At 46.1% G+C, this 17,564-nt stretch overlaps 1 protein-coding gene across 2 annotated transcripts in view; it reads left to right on the forward strand.

Moving 5' to 3' along the window:
- bcar3 (BCAR3 adaptor protein, NSP family member) overlaps positions 1–17,564 on the forward strand; it is a 179,788-nt gene that overhangs the window by 81,258 nt on the left and 80,966 nt on the right. Inside the window, exon 1 of one of the 2 annotated variants that reach the window (XM_041208662.1) lies at positions 12,944–13,186. The exons of the other annotated variant lie outside the window; for it this stretch is intronic. The gene's annotated coding sequence lies outside the window, so the exon portion shown is untranslated. Of the gene's footprint in view, positions 1–12,943; positions 13,187–17,564 lie in introns of those variants that run through there. 2 annotated transcript variants of the gene reach the window in all.

Here is a 17,564-nt window from a genome sequence, read left to right on the forward strand (position 1 = left end):
AGAGCTATACCTTGAGTGCCCTACCATCCATTCTTAATTAGCACATTCGTTTAGATAATATCACCAACTTTAATTTTAACACCTATGTGTTCTATTGTACTATTGTCGTTGACATCTTTTGATGAGCTGCTTCTATCACTGCTTGTTTGTCCCTACAACCACACCCCCGCCCCCCCGCTCCACCTCTTTGTCTCTCTATCTCTCCGCCCCCCCACACACACACCTTAAACCAGCTTATATTTCAACTCTTTCTTGGAGTCGAACGCAAGTTCTGTCGAAGGGTCATGAGGACTCGAAACGTCAACTCTTTTCTTCTCCGCCGATGCTGCCAGACCTGCTGAGTTTTTCCAGGTAATTCTGTTTTTGTTTTGGATTTTCAGCATCCGCAGTTTTTTTGTTTTTATCTCTGTGTTTAATTGACTGCCACTGCTCTTCAAGAAATGCCTACCTCCTTGAAGAAGTTCTGTTCCTCTCTGCGACAAGATTTCCGTATCTCTCTGTTGTCTTGCTCACCTTCCTTGCTTTCCATTTCCCTCCTAGTGTTTGACAAGGTGTTTACTAAAACCCGCTTTCACAGCCATATCTCCTTTCTCAGTGACTGTCTCCGTCTCCGACTTACCCCACGTGGATTTCAACTGAAATTCCACCCCTCATGCTTCGAACCCACCCAGGATTACAGGTATCTCCGGGACATAAAACGTTTCTCGGACTGCTGTTCCCGTCACATTCTGAAATCCACACTCAGTGCCATGCGCCGCCATATGAACACACTCGACCTCTCCCTCCAGCAGCACCGCCGTACCCTTTTTCAAAGCTGCGCGTGCCCCCAGTTTCATTTTATCCTTCGGCTCATCCGACGCCTCAACAAGAAACTTTTTCTCTTTCTCTCAAGTGCTAAGGAATGCAAGCTGCAACAACTCATTGACACCAACACCCATCTAGGACCCTCCACCCCTGCCTGTTCCTCCGTCCCCACCCTTTCTTCCAATCCCAACCCCAGCCGTGTATTCACTATACCCCCTGACCTTCCCCTCTCCGATGCTGAACGTTCAGTGCTCAGCAAAGGACTTAATTTCATACCCTTACGCCCTCACCTCAATGAATTTCGGGCTCGGCATGATGCTGAACTCTTCTTCCGCCGTCTTCGTCTCCGGGCTCACTTCTTTGGGCAGGAGTCCTCTCCCAGTTCAACGGATCCTTTTACCCATCTCCAATATTCTCCCTCCACCTGGACCCCTCCCTCTGGATTCTTACCTTCTCTTGATCTTTTCATTGAGAACTGTCGGCGCGACATTAGTCGTCTCAATTTCTCTGCTCCTCTCACCCATTCTAACCTGTCTCTCTCTGAACTTACTGCACTCCATTCTCTCAGGTCCAACCCTGACATTGTCATCAAACCCGCTGACAAGGGTGGTGCTGTTGTTGTCTGGCGCACTGACCTCTACCTCGCGGAGGCTGAGCGTCAACTCGCAGACACTTCCTCCTACCTCTCCCTGGACCATGACCCCACCACTGAATATCAAGCCATTGTTTCCAGGACTGTCACTGACCTCATCTCCTCTGGGGATCTCCCTCCCACAGCTTCCAACCTGATAGTCTCCCAACCTCGGACGGCCCGCTTCTATCTCCTACCCAAAATCCACAAACAGAACTGCCCCGGTAGACCGATCGTCTCAGCTTGTTCCTGCCCCACAGAACTCATTTCTCGTTATCTTGACTCCCTTCTCTCTCCCCTTGTCCAGTCCCTTCCCACCTACATCCGTGATTCCTCTGACACCTTACGTCACATCAACGATTTCCAGTTCCCTGGCCCCAACCGCTTCCTCTTCACCATGGACGTCCAATCCCTCTACACCTCCATCCCCCACCAGGATGGTCTGAGGGCCCTTAGCTTCTTCCTCGAACAGAGGCCCGAACAATCCCCATCCACCACTACTCTCCTCCGTCTGGCTGAACTTGTTCTCACACTGAACAACTTCTCCTTCAACTCCTCTCACTTCCTCCAAATAAAAGGTATGGCTATGGGTACCTGCATGGGCCCCAGCTATGCCTGTCTCTTTATGGGGTATGTGGAACATTCCTTGTTGCAGTCCTACTCCGGCCCCCTTCCACAACTCTTTCTCCGGTACATCGATGATTACTTCGGTGCCGCTTCATGCTCTCGTCAGGACTTGGAAAAATTTATTAATTTTGCTTCCAATCTCCACCCCTCCATCATTTTCACGTGGTCCATCTCTGACACTTCCCTTCCCTTCCTTGACCTCTCTGTCTCAATCTCTGGTGATAGACTGTCCACCAATATCCATTACAAACCCACCGACTCCCACAGCTATCTCGACCACAGCTCCTCACACCCCGCTTCCTGTAAGGACTCCATCCCATTCTCTCAGTTCCTTCGCCTCCGTCGCATCTGTTCCGATGATGCTACATTCAAAAACAGTTCCTCTGACATGTCCTCCTTCTTCCTTAACCGAGGTTTTCCACCCACAGTCGTTGACAGGGCCCTCAACCGTGCCCGGCCCATCTCCCGCGCATCCGCCCTCACGCCTTCTCCTCCCTCCCAGAAACATGATAGGGTCCCCCTTGTCCTCACTTATCACCCCACCAGCCTCCGCATTCAAAGGATCATCCTCCGCCATTTCTGCCAACTCCAGCATGATGCCACCACCAAACACATCTTCCCTTCACCCCCCTTATCGGCATTCCGTAGGGATCGCTCCCTCCGGGACACCCTGGTCCACTCCTCCATCACCCCCTACTCCTCAACCCCCTCCTATGGCACCACCTCATGCCCACGCAAAAGATGCAACACCTGCCCCTTCACTTCCTCTCTCCTCACCGTCCAAGGACCCAAACACTCCTTTCAAGTGAAGCAGCATTTCACTTGCATTTCCCCCAACTTAGTCTACTGCATTCGTTGCTCCCAATGTGGTCTCCTCTACATTGGAGAGACCAAACGTAAACTGGGCGACCGCTTTGCAGAACACCTGCGGTCTGTCCGCAAGAATGACCCAAACCTCCCTGTCGCTTGCCATTTCAACACTCCACCCTGCTCTCTTGCCCACATGTCTGTCCTTGGCTTGCTGCATTGTTCCAGTGAAGCCCAACGCAAACTGGAGGAACAACACCTCATCTTCCGACTAGGGACTTTACAGCCTTCCGGACTGAATATTGAATTCAACAACTTTAGGTCGTAAGCTCCCTCCCCCATCCCCACCCCCTTTCTGTTTCCCCCTCCCCTTTTTTTTCCCAATAAATTATAAAGATTTTCCTTTTCCCACCTATTTCCATTATATAAATAAAAAAAAAACCCCACTAGAGCTATACCTTGAGTGCCCTACTATCCATTCTTAATTAGCACATTCGTTTAGATAATATCACCAACTTTAATTTTAACACCTATGTGTTCTATTGTACTATTGTCGTTGACATCTTTTGATGAGCTGCTTCTATCACTGCTTGTTTGTCCCTACAACCACACCCCCGCCCCCCCCGCTCCACCTCTTTGTCTCTCTATCTCTCCGCCCCCCCACACACACACCTTAAACCAGCTTATATTTCAACTCTTTCTTGGAGTCGAACGCAAGTTCTGTCGAAGGGTCATGAGGACTCGAAACGTCAACTCTTTTCTTCTCCGCCGATGCTGCCAGACCTGCTGAGTTTTTCCAGGTAATTCTGTTTTTGTTTTGGATTTTCAGCATCCGCAGTTTTTTTGTTTTTATTACTTTCAAATAATTCTTTGATGTTTTAGAACGATTGAGCAAATGAACATTCACCCCTGAACTGCTCCCTAGCTGTGCTCCACTATGCAACACAAAACGCCCAACAGTAGAGGGGCGTAGCCAAGCTGTATGGACACCATACATTAAACTTGTGCAACGAGAGGCGTTTGATTCTGGTTGGAGATTCGGAAAGCCACTATTTCTTTATCATCAGCCCTGTTCAGGTTCCGTTCTTTATACATGGGAGAACAGAGAATAGAACTGAAAGGGCACTTTCACATTAGAAGGATTGCAACTGATGACGAGCAGTTCTCCCACATGAATCCCTCGCAAACTCAGAAGGGTGAACGTCCTTGATTTCCTTTCCACCCTCCCCACCACCACCGTCATTGACAGTAGAGCCTTCAGCTGCCCAGGCCCCAAACCCCGGAATTCCCTCTCTACCTGTTGCTCCTTCTTTAAGATCCTGCTTATAAGCTTCCATTTTCATGACGCTTTTGGTCACCTGCCTTATCTCCTTATGTAGCTCGGTCTCAGTTTTTGTTTGTGAACTGCCTTGGGAGATTTTAGTGTTAAAGGCGCTACATAAATAAAAGTTGAGTAATTCTGTTCTCAATAGTCCTGTGTATAAGGAACTCAACCTGAACAGGACTTTCTGCATCTCTGACCAGAATCAAACATCGCTTGTTGCACAAGTTTAATATGGGGTGTCTGCGCTGCTTGGCTACACCCCTCTACTGTTGGGGCTTTTGTGTTATACTGTGGACTTTAGCTTAGGAAATGTTATCTGCTGAGATCGAAATGGGACAAAATAGCCCACAAGATCTCAGCAAAAGAATGGAATAAAAAATAAGTTAAGTGTTGAATGAAGGGCTTACAGCTTCACCAGATTCCACTTCAGTTTCCCTTTAGAGTTTGAATTCCAATCCTGACAATGTAGGTGTGACCAGAGGTTCACCCAGGAGTGTCTGCTAGACTGATAATTGCACCCTGCAGTCTTCACCAAGAGTTTGGAAATCCTACTGTCTGATGATGATAATAATAATAATAATAATGGCCCTGTTTCTGTGTTGCACATGTTATGCAATTCCATACATAACACGTAAACAACTGGAGTTCCGATCAGGAGCTGTATTTTACAGCCGTAAATCGGGCAGATGCCCCCCACCCCCAACATGAATGGAAAATAGGGGTTGGTGATGTGTCAGCAACACAATGTCACCATGCCAGCCTCACACATTGTGGAAGGCGAGCAGGCGCACAATTCGGCAGTCATTTTGAAATGACTGATTAACAAGCTACTGGGCTCGTGGACGATCCCGAGTGCCCGCCATTTTTTTGTCGCCTGCTGCCCTTTTCAGGTCGGGCATGCAAAAGTTAGGGGGGCGTGGTGGGAGTGTTTACAGCAGCTATGAAGAGGCCGGACAAGTAGGGTTGTCAACCCTCCAGGATCAGCCTGGAGTCTGTAGGAATTAAAGATCAATCTCCAGGACGCTGCTGTGTGCCATCTTGGAGAAGAATCATTTGGAAATTTAAAAAAAACATTTTTTTGTCATTTTCCTTGAATGTTTCTCTTCACCAGATATAAAAATATTAAAAATGGGAGGGGGGGTGCAAATGTTGCTAGGGTGACAGTCAAGCATCATCCAATTGGGTAATGAATCCTTTTACTTTCCAATTGGCTTAAGAAGGCAGTGAGTCACAAGGATGATGTGTTGGCTGATTAATGGCTGGAGCATGGGGGCAAATCATGTGATGAAATCTCCAGGAATACATTCAACCACAGTTGGCAACCCTAGGCAAAACGGCAGAAGGAAATGGTCTGCCGCCAGGACTATTGTTGAATGTACCAGCAGAACTTGCTGGGGGAGGTGGCATTTTTTTATATGACATTTTTTAACATCTCTTTTGAGCCGTCAATACAAAATAAAGGCTGGTTTTGAGACCGGGGCCCTCTACAATTCTGGCCGTGATCGACTTCATGTTCTCAGCATAACCCCTCTGTCACATGACGTCCCGGTCTAGCCTTCCAATTGGGTGTGGTTTCCCCGCTCCCACTCTTGCACCTCTGATTGGCCTCCTTCCTGCTGGACAGCTACTAATAGGGTGGGAATAGAGGGATACAGACTCCGCAAGTGCAAAATGTTTTAGTTTGACAGGCAATATAATCGGCGCAGGCTTGGAGGGCTGAAGGGCCTGTTCCTGTACTTTTCTTTGTACTTTTCTTTGTTCAATTGACCATCTGCTTGATGGGATGAGCTGAGGTGGTGGGGCAGGAGTGGGAGTGAGCAGAGCAGTTGGTTTCTGTTCTGCCTCCCTCACCCCACCAAGAAATATAATTCAGCCCCAGATCTCAACCAAATAAGATTTTCCCAGGTTCTTTGTACGTTTACCAATGGCACAAAAGTGACTACACTTCAAAACATTCATTATCGGCCATGACGCACTTTGGGATTTCAAGCCATAGGCATGATTTGGACATGATTAAACTTTCAAACAAAACCTACCATGCTGCCCAGTACTTTAGGCCCCAGGATAATGCTAGGGCTTGAGTAAGGGCCGGTGGTGGCATAGTGGGATTGTCACTGGACTGGTGTTCCAGAGACTCAGGGGAGTTTCTGGGGAAACAAAAACAGAATTACCTGGAAAAACTCAGCAGGTCTGGCAGCATCGGCGGAGAAGAAAAGAGTTGACGTTTTGAGTCAACGTCAACTCTTTTCTTCTCCGCCGATGCTGCCAGACCTGCTGAGGTTTTCCAGGTAATTCTGTTTTTGTTTTGGATTTCCAGCATCCGCAGTTTTTTTGTTTTTATCTCTGAGTTTCTGGAGAACCTGGGTTCAAATCCCACCATGGCAGAGGGTGAAATTTGAATTCAATAAAAATCTAGAATTAGAAGTCTGATGATGACCATGAAATCATTGCAGATTTTTGTAAAAACCCACCTGGTTCACTAATGTCCTTTAGGGAAGAAAATTTGCAGCCCTTACCTGGTCTGGCCTACATTTGACTCCAGACCCACAGCAATACCCTCTGAACAAGGGCAATTGGGGTGGACAGTAAATGTTGGCCTAACTGGCAACACCCACACCCCATACATGAATTTTTCAAAAGTCGGTCCACAATAGCCTGGTTTGATTGAAAATACTGTGGAGATTTTTCTTTAAAGAAAGCCAAAGAACATTTTCAAAATTGTTTGAGGATGAATTGAGTGCATTCTGATTGTTAGAAATATCCAGGAAGGGTCTGGAGTCAAATGTAGGCCAGACCAGGTAAGGTTGGCAGATTTCCTTCCCTAAAGGACATTAGTGAACCAATTGGGTTTTTACCACAATCGGCAATGGTTCCGTGGTCATTATTAGACTTTTAATTCCAGATTTTCATTGAATTCAAATTTCACCCTGTGCTATGGTGGGATTTGTACACAGGTCCCCAGAGCATTACCCTGAGGAATCACAAATACTGCTGAACATTGTGCAACCATTAGCAGGAAGAATTGAATTTTACTCAGGTGGAGTGCTGAATTTCCTAGGAGTTTGGCGAATGTATGTCTAAGCAGACTGGCATCACAGGGGTGAGCACAAGCAGCTCAGAAAATGGATATCAAACTCTGCAAAACAAAAAACATGCCCCTCTTCTCTTCTCAGTGACTGTTCTCTTGGACAGTGGCAACTGTCCATCACCTAGTGCTCATGTTTCAACTTCTGATTTGCTGTGTCGCAATGGTATGGCTGTTCTCAGCCGGTATCCGAGTGTACACACTTTCCAGTAGAGGTGTTTGGATGATGATCTGGAGCCAGGAAGTGATTGACTGACTTATGTTTCTACTCGGGCGAGGGGACAGATGCCTACTGAGATTGATTGATTGTAGTGCCCCTACCTCCAGCCGGGCTGTTTTGCTCTGTATGCGTTTACATCAGTAAGTCAGCGGGTTGAGGAAGGATGCCAGCTGTTTGACAGAAATGGCGAGAGTCTTTAAAACTTCCACATGTGCTAAGGAAAGGCATGAAGAATTTCTGAAACTGTTTGACTGGGTTTGACGCAGCTTCTCTCACTTACCTGAGGTGTTGCTGCAGAGGGAAAGAAAGTGAGACTTGCATTTCTGTAGTGCCTTTCACTACTTCAGAATGTCCCAAAGCACTTTACAATTGATGAAGTACTTTTGAAGTGTAGTCGCTGTCATAATGTGAGACCAACTGTATAACCGTGCCCATAGCCAAGCTGTTCCAGTACAGCTACTACACTGGCATTGACCTGATTAATGTGGACAATTGCCCAGGTCTGTCCTGTCCACAAGAAGCAAGACCAATCCAGTCTGCTCCATTACTGTCGTATCAGCCTGTTCTCAATCATCAGCAAAATGTTGGAAGGTGTCATCAACAGTGCTATCATGCAGCACTTACTCAGCAATAACTTGCTCATCTCTGCTCAGTTCAGGTTCTGCCAGGACCACGTGACTCCAGACCTCTTTACAGCCTTGGTTCAAACATGGAGAAAAGAGCTGAATTCAAGATGTGGGATTAAAGTAACTGCCCAAGTGTGGCATCAAGAAGCCCTAGCAAAACTGAAGTTGGAGTCATGCCTTGCACTAAGGAAGATGTTTGTCGTTGTTGGTCAATTGTCTCAGTCCCAGGACATCACTGCAGGAGTTCCTCAGGGTAGTGTCTAAGATCCAGCCATCTTCACCTTCCTTCTGCTATAAGGTCAGAAGCGGGGATTTTTGCTGATGGTTGCACAATGTTCAGTGATGTTTGCGATTCCTCAGATACTGAAGCGGTCCATGTCCATATGTAGTAAGAACTGGACAACATTCAGGCTTCGTGCCATTCTTAACATTCGTGCCACACAAGTGCCAGGCAATGGCTATCTCCAGCAAAACAGAATCTAAGCATCTCCCCATTAGGTGGCATTACTATTACTAAATTTCCCACCATCAACATCTTGGGGGGGATTACCATTGACCAGGCACTGAACTGGCCAGCCACATAAATACTGTGGCTTCTAGAGCAAGTCAGAGGTTGGGAACTTTGCTGAAGGTAACTCATCTAACTCCCCAAAGTCTGTCCACGATTCTTATGAGGCTCAAATCAGGAGCGTGATGGATGAGTGCAGCTCCAACAACACTCAAGAAGCTTAACACAATCCAGGATAAAGCAAATCAATTGATTGGCACCCCATCCACTACCTTAAATATTTATTCCCTCTACCACCAATGCACAATGGCGGCAGTGTGTGTCACATACAAGACGCACTGCAGCACCTCACCAAGGCTTTTTTGACTAGCAAATCTGTGAGCACCATCGCCTAGAAGGACAAGGGCGGCAGACAGGTGGGAACACCGCCACCTTCAAGTTCCCCTCCAAGCAACACACCATCCTGACTTGGAACTATATTGTCGTTCCTTCACTGTTGCTGGGTCGGAATCCTGGAAGTCCCTTCCTAGCAGCATGTAGGCATACCTACACCACATGGACTTCTGCAGCTCAGTACCACCTTCTCAGCTAAAAAGGTGCAAGGATTGAACATACCCCTTTTGTTTGCAGTTAACTGGTTCCTGCATACGAATGTATGTCGTTCGACTGAGTGTAAATGAGGCATGTTACAAGCTCAACTGAGCTCTGAGACGCAGAGGGATCTGGGTGTCCTAGTGCATGAATCACAAAAGGTCAGTATGCAGGTAAAACAGGTATTATGCAAAACAAATAGAATGTTATCGTTTAATGCGAGGGTAATTGAATGCAAGAGTAGGAAGGTTATGCTGTAGTTATACAGGGCATCGGTAAAGCCACATTTGGAGCACGTGTACAGTATTGGTCTCTATTTAAGGAGAGATGTAAGTGCACTGGAAGTAGTTCAGAGAAGTGTTACTAGGTTAGTACCTGGAATGGGTGGGTAGCCTTGTGAGGAATGGCTGGACAGGCTAGGTTTGTGTTCACTGGAATTTAGAAGAGTAAGAGACAACTTGTCTGAAATATATAAGATGCTGAGGGGACTTGGCAGGGTGGATGCTGAGAGATTGTTTTCTCTCATGAGGGAATCTAGAACAAGGGGACACAGTTTCAAAATAAGGGGTCTCCCATTTGAGACAGAGAGTTCTTCCAGAGGGCTGTGGAAGCTCAGTTGTTGAGTATGCTCAAGACTGAGAGCGATAGATTTCTACATATTAAAAACGTCAAGGGACACAGGGATAGTGCAGGAAAATGGCATTGAAAATACAGTTCCTCAGGGTAGTGTCCTTGGCCCAACCATCTTCAGCTGCTTCATCAATGACCTTCCTTCCATCATAAGGTCAGAGTGGGGAAGTTCGCTGATGATTTGTGTTCAGCACCAATGATGACTCTGCAGATACTGAAGCAGTCCATGTCCAAATGCAACAAGACCTGGACAACATCCAGGCTGGACTGACAAGTGGCACGTAACATTCACGCCACACATGTGCCAGGCAATGACCATCTCCAACCAGAGAGAATCCAAACATCACCCCTTGACATTCATTGGCATTACCATCATTGAATCCCCCACTATCAACATCTTGGGGGCTACCATTGACCAGAAACTGAACTGGACTAGCCATATAAATACTGTGGCTACAAGAGCAGGTCAGAGGCTAGGAATCCTGCGACGAGTAACTCCTGACTCCCCAAAGACTGTCCACCATCTACAAGGCACAAGTCAGGATGGAATACTTCCCACTTGCCTGGATGAGTGCAGCTCCAACAACACTCAAGAAGCTCAACACCATCCAAGACAAAGCAGCCCACTTGATTGGCACCATATCCACAAACATTCACTCCCTCCACCACTGATGCACAGTGGCAGCAGTCTGTACCATCTACAAGATGCATTGCAGGAACTCACCAAGGCTCCTTCAACAGCACCTTTCAAACCCACAACTACTACCATCTAGAAAGACGGCAGAATGATAGATGGGAACACCACCACCTGGAAGCTCCCCTCCAAGTCACTCACTATCCTATTTTGGAAATATATCGCCGTTCCTTCACTGTCACTGGGTCAAAATCCTGAAACTCCCTCCCTAACAGCACTGTGGGTGTACCTATACCACAGGGACTGCAGCGGTTCAAGAAGGCAGCTCACCACCACCTTCTCAAGGCAACTAGAGATGGGCAGTAAATGCTGGCCCAGCCAGCAAAGCCCACATCCTGTGGATGAATTAAAAAAAATAGAAGATCAGCCATGATCTCATTGAATGATGTAGTGGACACAAAGGGCTGAATGGCCTATACCTGCTCCTATTTCTTATGTTCTTCGATGAGGAGGAAGTTCTTTTCTCAGAGGGTCAGTAGTCTCTGGAATTCTCACCCCAGCAAACAGTGGAGGTTGGGTCATTGAACATAGTAAAGGCTGAGCTATACAGATTTTTGATTGACAAGGGAGTTGAGGGTTATGGGGGGCAGGCAGGAAAGTGGAGTTAAGGCCACAATCAGAGCAGCCACGACATTCTGGAATGGTGGAGCAGGCTTGAGGGGCTGAATAGCCTACTCCTGCTCCTATTTCTTATGTTTTTATGTAGCAATAGCATTTATAGAAACATCCTGAGAGTCCCAATGCTCATTATCACTAACAAGATCACTGAATTATTATTTTGCTATTTTGCTCTATTGACGGTGTTGAGTGGTTAAGCGCTACAACTGATATTATCTTCAATGCAGTCATTTTCCTGTTTGCTCTATTGGAAAGAATACACAGAGACAGTGTCTCGAAATGGTGCTCTGCTAGAACTGTGTGATTGACTGGGGAAAATGAATGTCAATTCACTGTTTCTCAAAGGCTCTGGACCTTGACTCAGTTCTGGCTCCCATTATACCACATTTGCTGCAATGGTATCTCATGTCAGCAGCTACTGCCAGCATTGTTTGCCTCTCTTCCCACCTTTCCCACATCCCCTACTCTTAAGTGCAAACAGGCCATCAGTGTGGTTTCCACAAGCCTCTACCTCCTCTAGTGATTGATCAGCAACGACAGTCAAGATTGTAATGTTTAAGGTATCACATGTCCCCAGCTGGTTCTGCTCAGGGGCAGTTGTAACCAAGTTGATGCTTTAACTCAAATTGATAACACATTCCAAACTGGGAATTGAACCTGGGATTTTTCTGATCTGCATGACTCAGTACTTCACGTGGTAAATGTTCAGGAAGCAGGAATTACTGGTAACGAGAGTGGGATGAGACGAGATGATGCAGACTTGATGGGCTGATTAGCCTTGAACTGTGCTGCATCATTCAATGGTTCTGGACAATATTACATCATTTGGTTTGTATTGTCTAACTTGGCACAGTGTTCTTCATTTTTGACCACTCTATTTGTTTAAAGTGGTCAAGATACAAAAAGGCAAAATGCAAGTAGCAGAGGGGAGAAACATTCTCCACAATGTAGATGCTGAAATAGGCAGTTAATACTGAGTCATTAAGGGAGACAGTGGCATAGTGGTAATCTCACTGGATTGGTAATCCCAAAGCCCAGGCTAATGTTCTGGGGACATGGGTTCAAATCCCACCATGACAGCTGATGGAATTTAAATTCAATTAATAAATCTGGAATATAAAGCTACTCTGTGACAGTGACCATGACAGTTATCATTGATTCTGTCTGATTCACTAATGCCCTTTAGGGAATGAAATCTGCCATCAACCACATGTGGGTCTGGTCTATGTGTGTCTCCAGACCCACAGCAATGTGGTTGACTCTTAATTGCCTTCTGCAATGACCCAGCAAGCCACTCAGTTCAAGGGCAATTAGGGACGGGCAACAAATGTTGATCTTGAAAGAATAAATTTTAAAATAGTCATAAGGGCACAGAAAGAGGCCAATGAGTCCATGCAACTTGCAATACAGCCTGTCCCATTGCTCTGCTCTAGCCCTGTAGCCCTTCTTTTATTAATTAGTCCTTATATTTAAATTACATTTGTGGTGCCTCTTTAAATGTGTGTGTGTGTTAGGGGGTGGTGGGGGTACACTTGTGAAGCCTTCTTCCTGTGGGTGCCAATCTTTATTGGTTTTATCAGAACAGGCAGGGCCCTAATTGCTTGTGGAATGGTGAGGTATGGTTTGAGTACATTTAGTGACATGCTAATAGATTTATAGTGATTGCTGGTCAGATGTGCAGCTCTGACTGGGTTCCTCAGTGCCCACACTGGGGTGTGGCCGGGAAGCAGCAGATCTTACGTCAGAGCAGTGCCTCTTGGAACTTTATGCTCTACAGTAGCAGCAGCAGCAACTTTGAATCTGTGACTGTGGAGAGGGGGAGAGAGATGGAGGATGGTGGAGGTGCTTTATAAGAAAAGGAAGCAAGACTTCATAAATAATTCTTCAGTGCTTTGATGTGTAATCTGACAGAGAGCCTGAGGCTCAGCTTGCTGTGCACACACAGCTTTAGTTGTGTGAAAGACACTGGAATCAGTGTGTGGAATTCCATTGAAAAAAAAAGCCCTCACCATTTATTGGAGGTAGGTCGATATTGGTTCTCAAGTTAGCTGTCGTTGAAAGCTTCTGTTAACTTTGTGTCCCACAGTGTCTTTGCCCATGAAGAACCCATCTGTTTTCTCTTTGGACAGTTCAGTGAAAGCACATTGTGCAGGAGCTGAGCTGTTGAGAGATGATAGCTTAAAGGTTGCTTCTTTAAGGCTCAAATGTTTTCATTTTGAGTGCTGCTTTCTTCTTCTTAGATTGAAATTGTGTCCTAACAACAATTTTCTGATGTGTACCTTGATGTGACCATTATTTACTGGTTTAACTTGTTAAAGTTTTGATGCATTGTAAAATCTTGTCTTGTATTTTTGTCATGTTGTTGCTGCTTCTGACCTTAACATTTGGTAAAAGGTAAAAGTGATTGTCATTGACTTAATGTGAGGTGCCCTATAGTGATGATTGTTGGCTGTCTCCTTTATCCTGATGAAGGTCATGGTTCACGTAAACGCCCGGTGTCCTTGTCCTTGTGAATGTGGCTGGCTAAATATTGCCTAATGTCCAAAAAAAAAGTACGCAAACTAGCCAGGATTTGAATTTCTGTCTGTGTGAAATGCTTAACCTTTCGATGAAACACGTTTGTGTGACTAGTGTTTATTGCCTCACTTGTATTGTCACTGCGGCCCTTCCCTAGGCATTACTGCCAGGAATCTCCCAAACTCTCAGCTCAGGGGAATACTGCGCTTAAATCAACAGGGCGTCAGGGTTACCAACACCACGGATGGAGATCCTTTTTTCTTTAAGATTTTACGCTTAATGCTTTCTTTCAGTAGCCGAGGAAGCAGATCTGATTTCTAGTGAATTGTTGCAAGATGCATAGGTGATTTTGTTTTAAATACACAGTGTGTGTTCACCAAAGTACACCTTCAGAAACCTTCTGGAAGGAGCTGGTTTTAGAAATAAAAGCCTTTGGGGGGGGGTGTCAGAGTTTGGGAGACATTTTTCTCCAGTTAAGTATGAAAAGGCAGCAGTGTAGGTTGCAGTGTGACACCATAGAAAACATTGTTCCCCTCAGCATTGTTCTGCACAGAATGAATTGCCTTTTTGTAACAGTTCTTTGTGTGGGTTGAAGTGCCCTAGAGTCTGAAGTTTGTTCTGAGCTCATAAAATGGTGGCAATTTGTTCTCCCAGTTTCAACTAAGCTTATCTGGGATTTGCTTTAAGGTTGTGGTGAAGGTTTGGTCTATTTTCCATCTGTAATGATAAAAATCTGCTTCAGAACATTAAATAGCAGAAAAAGAACAAGTTTGGATGTGCTCCTGATACTGATTGTGTCAGCAAACTAGATGCAAATTTGACGTAAATCGAATGTGAACCAAATGTTGTAAGTTAAAGATCTGTAATTTATTGTTTAAAAGCATCCTGTAGTGTTGGAAAGATACAGGTGGTTAGACAGTGTAACCAAAAGGCAGAACCAAGAAATGTTTTTTTTCTAAGAGCAGATTATTTTGCTCTATGAAATGGCCCCAAAATGATTCTGTTTGACTTTGAAGTTCTCAGAAGGACAGAAGCTGCTTTTATATTGACGCTGGTTGAGGTTGGATTCTGGGAGGCCTGTTCCAGGCCTTTACACCGCGCTATCCAGTTTCATTATTCTAGTGGCAGAATCTTGGATCCTTGGTGCACGGGTTTGGCCACTGGAATAGCTGAGCCCAGGTGTAACAGGGTCAACTCCTGGGAGACAATTCACAGAATCATACAGTGCAGAAGAGGCCTGTCAGCCCATCGAGTCTGCACCGACACGTGAGAAGCACCTGACCTACCTGCCTAATCCCATTTACCAGCACTTGGCCCATAGCCTTGAATGTTATGACGTGCCAAGTACTCATCCAGGCACTTTTTAAAGGATGTGAGGCAACCCGCCTCCACCACCCTCCCAGGCAGCGCATTCCAGACCGTCACCACCCTCTGGGTAAAAAAGTTTTTCTTCACATCCCCCCTAAACCTCCTGCCACTCATCTTGAACTTATGCCCCCTTGTGACTGACTCTTCAACTAAGGGGAACAGCTGCTCCCTATCCACCCTGCCCATGCCCTTCATAATCCTGTACACCTCGATCAGGTCGCCCCTCAGTCTTCCCTGCTCCAACAAAAACAACCCAAGTCTATCCAATCTCTCTTCATAACTTAAATGTTTCATCCCAAGCAACATCCTGGTGAATCACCTCTGCACCCTCTCCAGTGCAATCACATCCTTCCTATAATGTGGTGACCAGAACTGTGCACAATACTCCAGCTGTGGCCTCACCAAGGTTCTATACAACTCCAACATGACCTCCCTACTTTTGTAATCTATGCCTCAACTGATAAAGGCAAGTGTCCCATACACCTTTTTCACCACCCCATTAACATACCCTCTGCCTTCAGAAATCTATGGACACACACACCAAGGTCCCTTTGTTCCTCAGAATTTCCTAGTGTCATGCCGTTCAGTGATACTTCCTTGTCAAATTACTCCTTCCAAACTGTTCCAGGGAGATTCTGATGGCCCGAGAATCTGACCAACGTGTGCAGCAGGAATGCAAGCAGCTAAAGGAACCTTGAAATCGGCATTCTAATTTGCCAGCATTGAGAGGGTGGGTGTATTGCGCTGTCTGATGACAGGCTACTGAGCCCTGTAACCCAGGAAGATCCCAGCTGTGATTTGATCTGTGCTCAAGTTTTGCCAATCCCAGTTGGGGCAGCAATGGATGATCTCTCCTCCCAAAAAGCTGCTGCTGCTGAGGGGAGGGCCAAATGAACATTTCAAAACTGAGAATAATTGCTTTGTCAGGTAAGGCTATGGAACCAGGGCAAGTAAATGGAGTTAAGGTGCAGGTGGTCTAATTGAATGGCAAATACACTCAAGGGGTTGAATAGCCTCCTCCTGTCTCTACATCCAGTTGCATGTGAGAAAGGAAATTAATGGCGCATCCTACTCCTTGGTTGAAGTGTACAAGATCATGAACAGCCTTGACAAGGTGGATGTTGAAAGGATGTTTCCTCTTGTGGGTGAGTCCAGAGCTAGGGGGTACTGTTTTAAAATTAGGGGTCGCCCTTTTAGGACAGAGGTGAGGAAAAAATTCTTCCCTGAGGGTTGTGTGACTTTGGAATTCTCTACCTCAGAAGGCGGTGGAGGCGGGACATTGAATATTTTTAAGGCCGAGGTAGATAGATTGTTGTTAGGCAAGGGAATCTAAGGTTATCGGGGTTAGATGGGAGTGATGTGGAAATCGAAACACAAGAGGATCAGCCATGATCTTATTGAATGGCGGAGCAGGCTCGAGGGGCCGAATGGTCTACTCCTTTTCCTATTTCTTATGTCCTTGTGATCGCTAGGATAATTGATTCGTTCTCAACTCCAGTCTGCTCAGACACCAGTAGCTTCACTGTTGCTACAACAATGAAGCCAAAGTCGTGGGGCTGTGAAAGAAAATTTATATTGCATGCAGTAAATTTTGAAAGCTAGGAGATTTGTTGTGGAGGTTGGGTTTGACTATGCTGCCTTCACAGTTGATTAGCCTGCTGTTGAAATTGCCTGGACTCAAGAAAAGTAGCTACTTCAGCGTGATTACTAGAAATATTAGCACAGCGTTCATATTCTGAAAGCCCTTGCTTAAATACATAAGCACTGGTGGGTGGAGATTGGGTGATGTTTGAAGGAGACAGGCAGCTAGGAACAGTGACAGCTACAGGCAGCACACACCACTATGTTAGCTTTTTTGTTCTTTCAAGGATAGTGAGCATTGCTGGCTAGGCCAGCATTTATTGCCCACTCCTAATTGCCCTTGAGAAGGTGGTGGTGAGCTGTAGCCCATGTGGTGTAGGTACACCCACAGTGCTGTTAGGGAGGGAGTTCCAAATTTTGACCCAACGACAGCGATGGAACGGCATCCCATACCAGCCAATGTGTAATTTGTCTTGGAATTTGCAACACTATCCTGTGCAGACTTTGTCTTGGGTAGTGAGAACCCCCTCACCCAGCCAATGCAATGGAAAGTTTTTCATGATCTCACAACTACAGTCTCCCACCATTGGTCATGCGATATGTCCATCGTGGTCTGCCTCTAGGCACCAAACATTGGTCACTTGACATGTCCATCCTGTTCTTCTGCCTCTACACTTCCCACCATTGGTCAACCGACATGTCAATCATGATCCCCTGCCTCCAGGCTCTGATCATTGGTCCCCTGACATGTCCAACCTTGTAGCGCACCACCTTCTCAAGCCAAGATGAAAGCACACTGACTCTTTGGCCCTGATATTTACTGGAGCCTGGTTTTGGATTGGAGTGGGTTGGAGTTATGGTCAGGAAGCCTGCAGTGTTCTCAAGGCACTTACCTGATAGATGCAGCCTATCTCACCTTTTATCTGCCAGGTT

Source organism: Carcharodon carcharias, chromosome 16 (assembly GCF_017639515.1).
Source record: "Carcharodon carcharias isolate sCarCar2 chromosome 16, sCarCar2.pri, whole genome shotgun sequence".
Lineage (NCBI taxonomy): Eukaryota > Metazoa > Chordata > Chondrichthyes > Lamniformes > Lamnidae > Carcharodon > Carcharodon carcharias.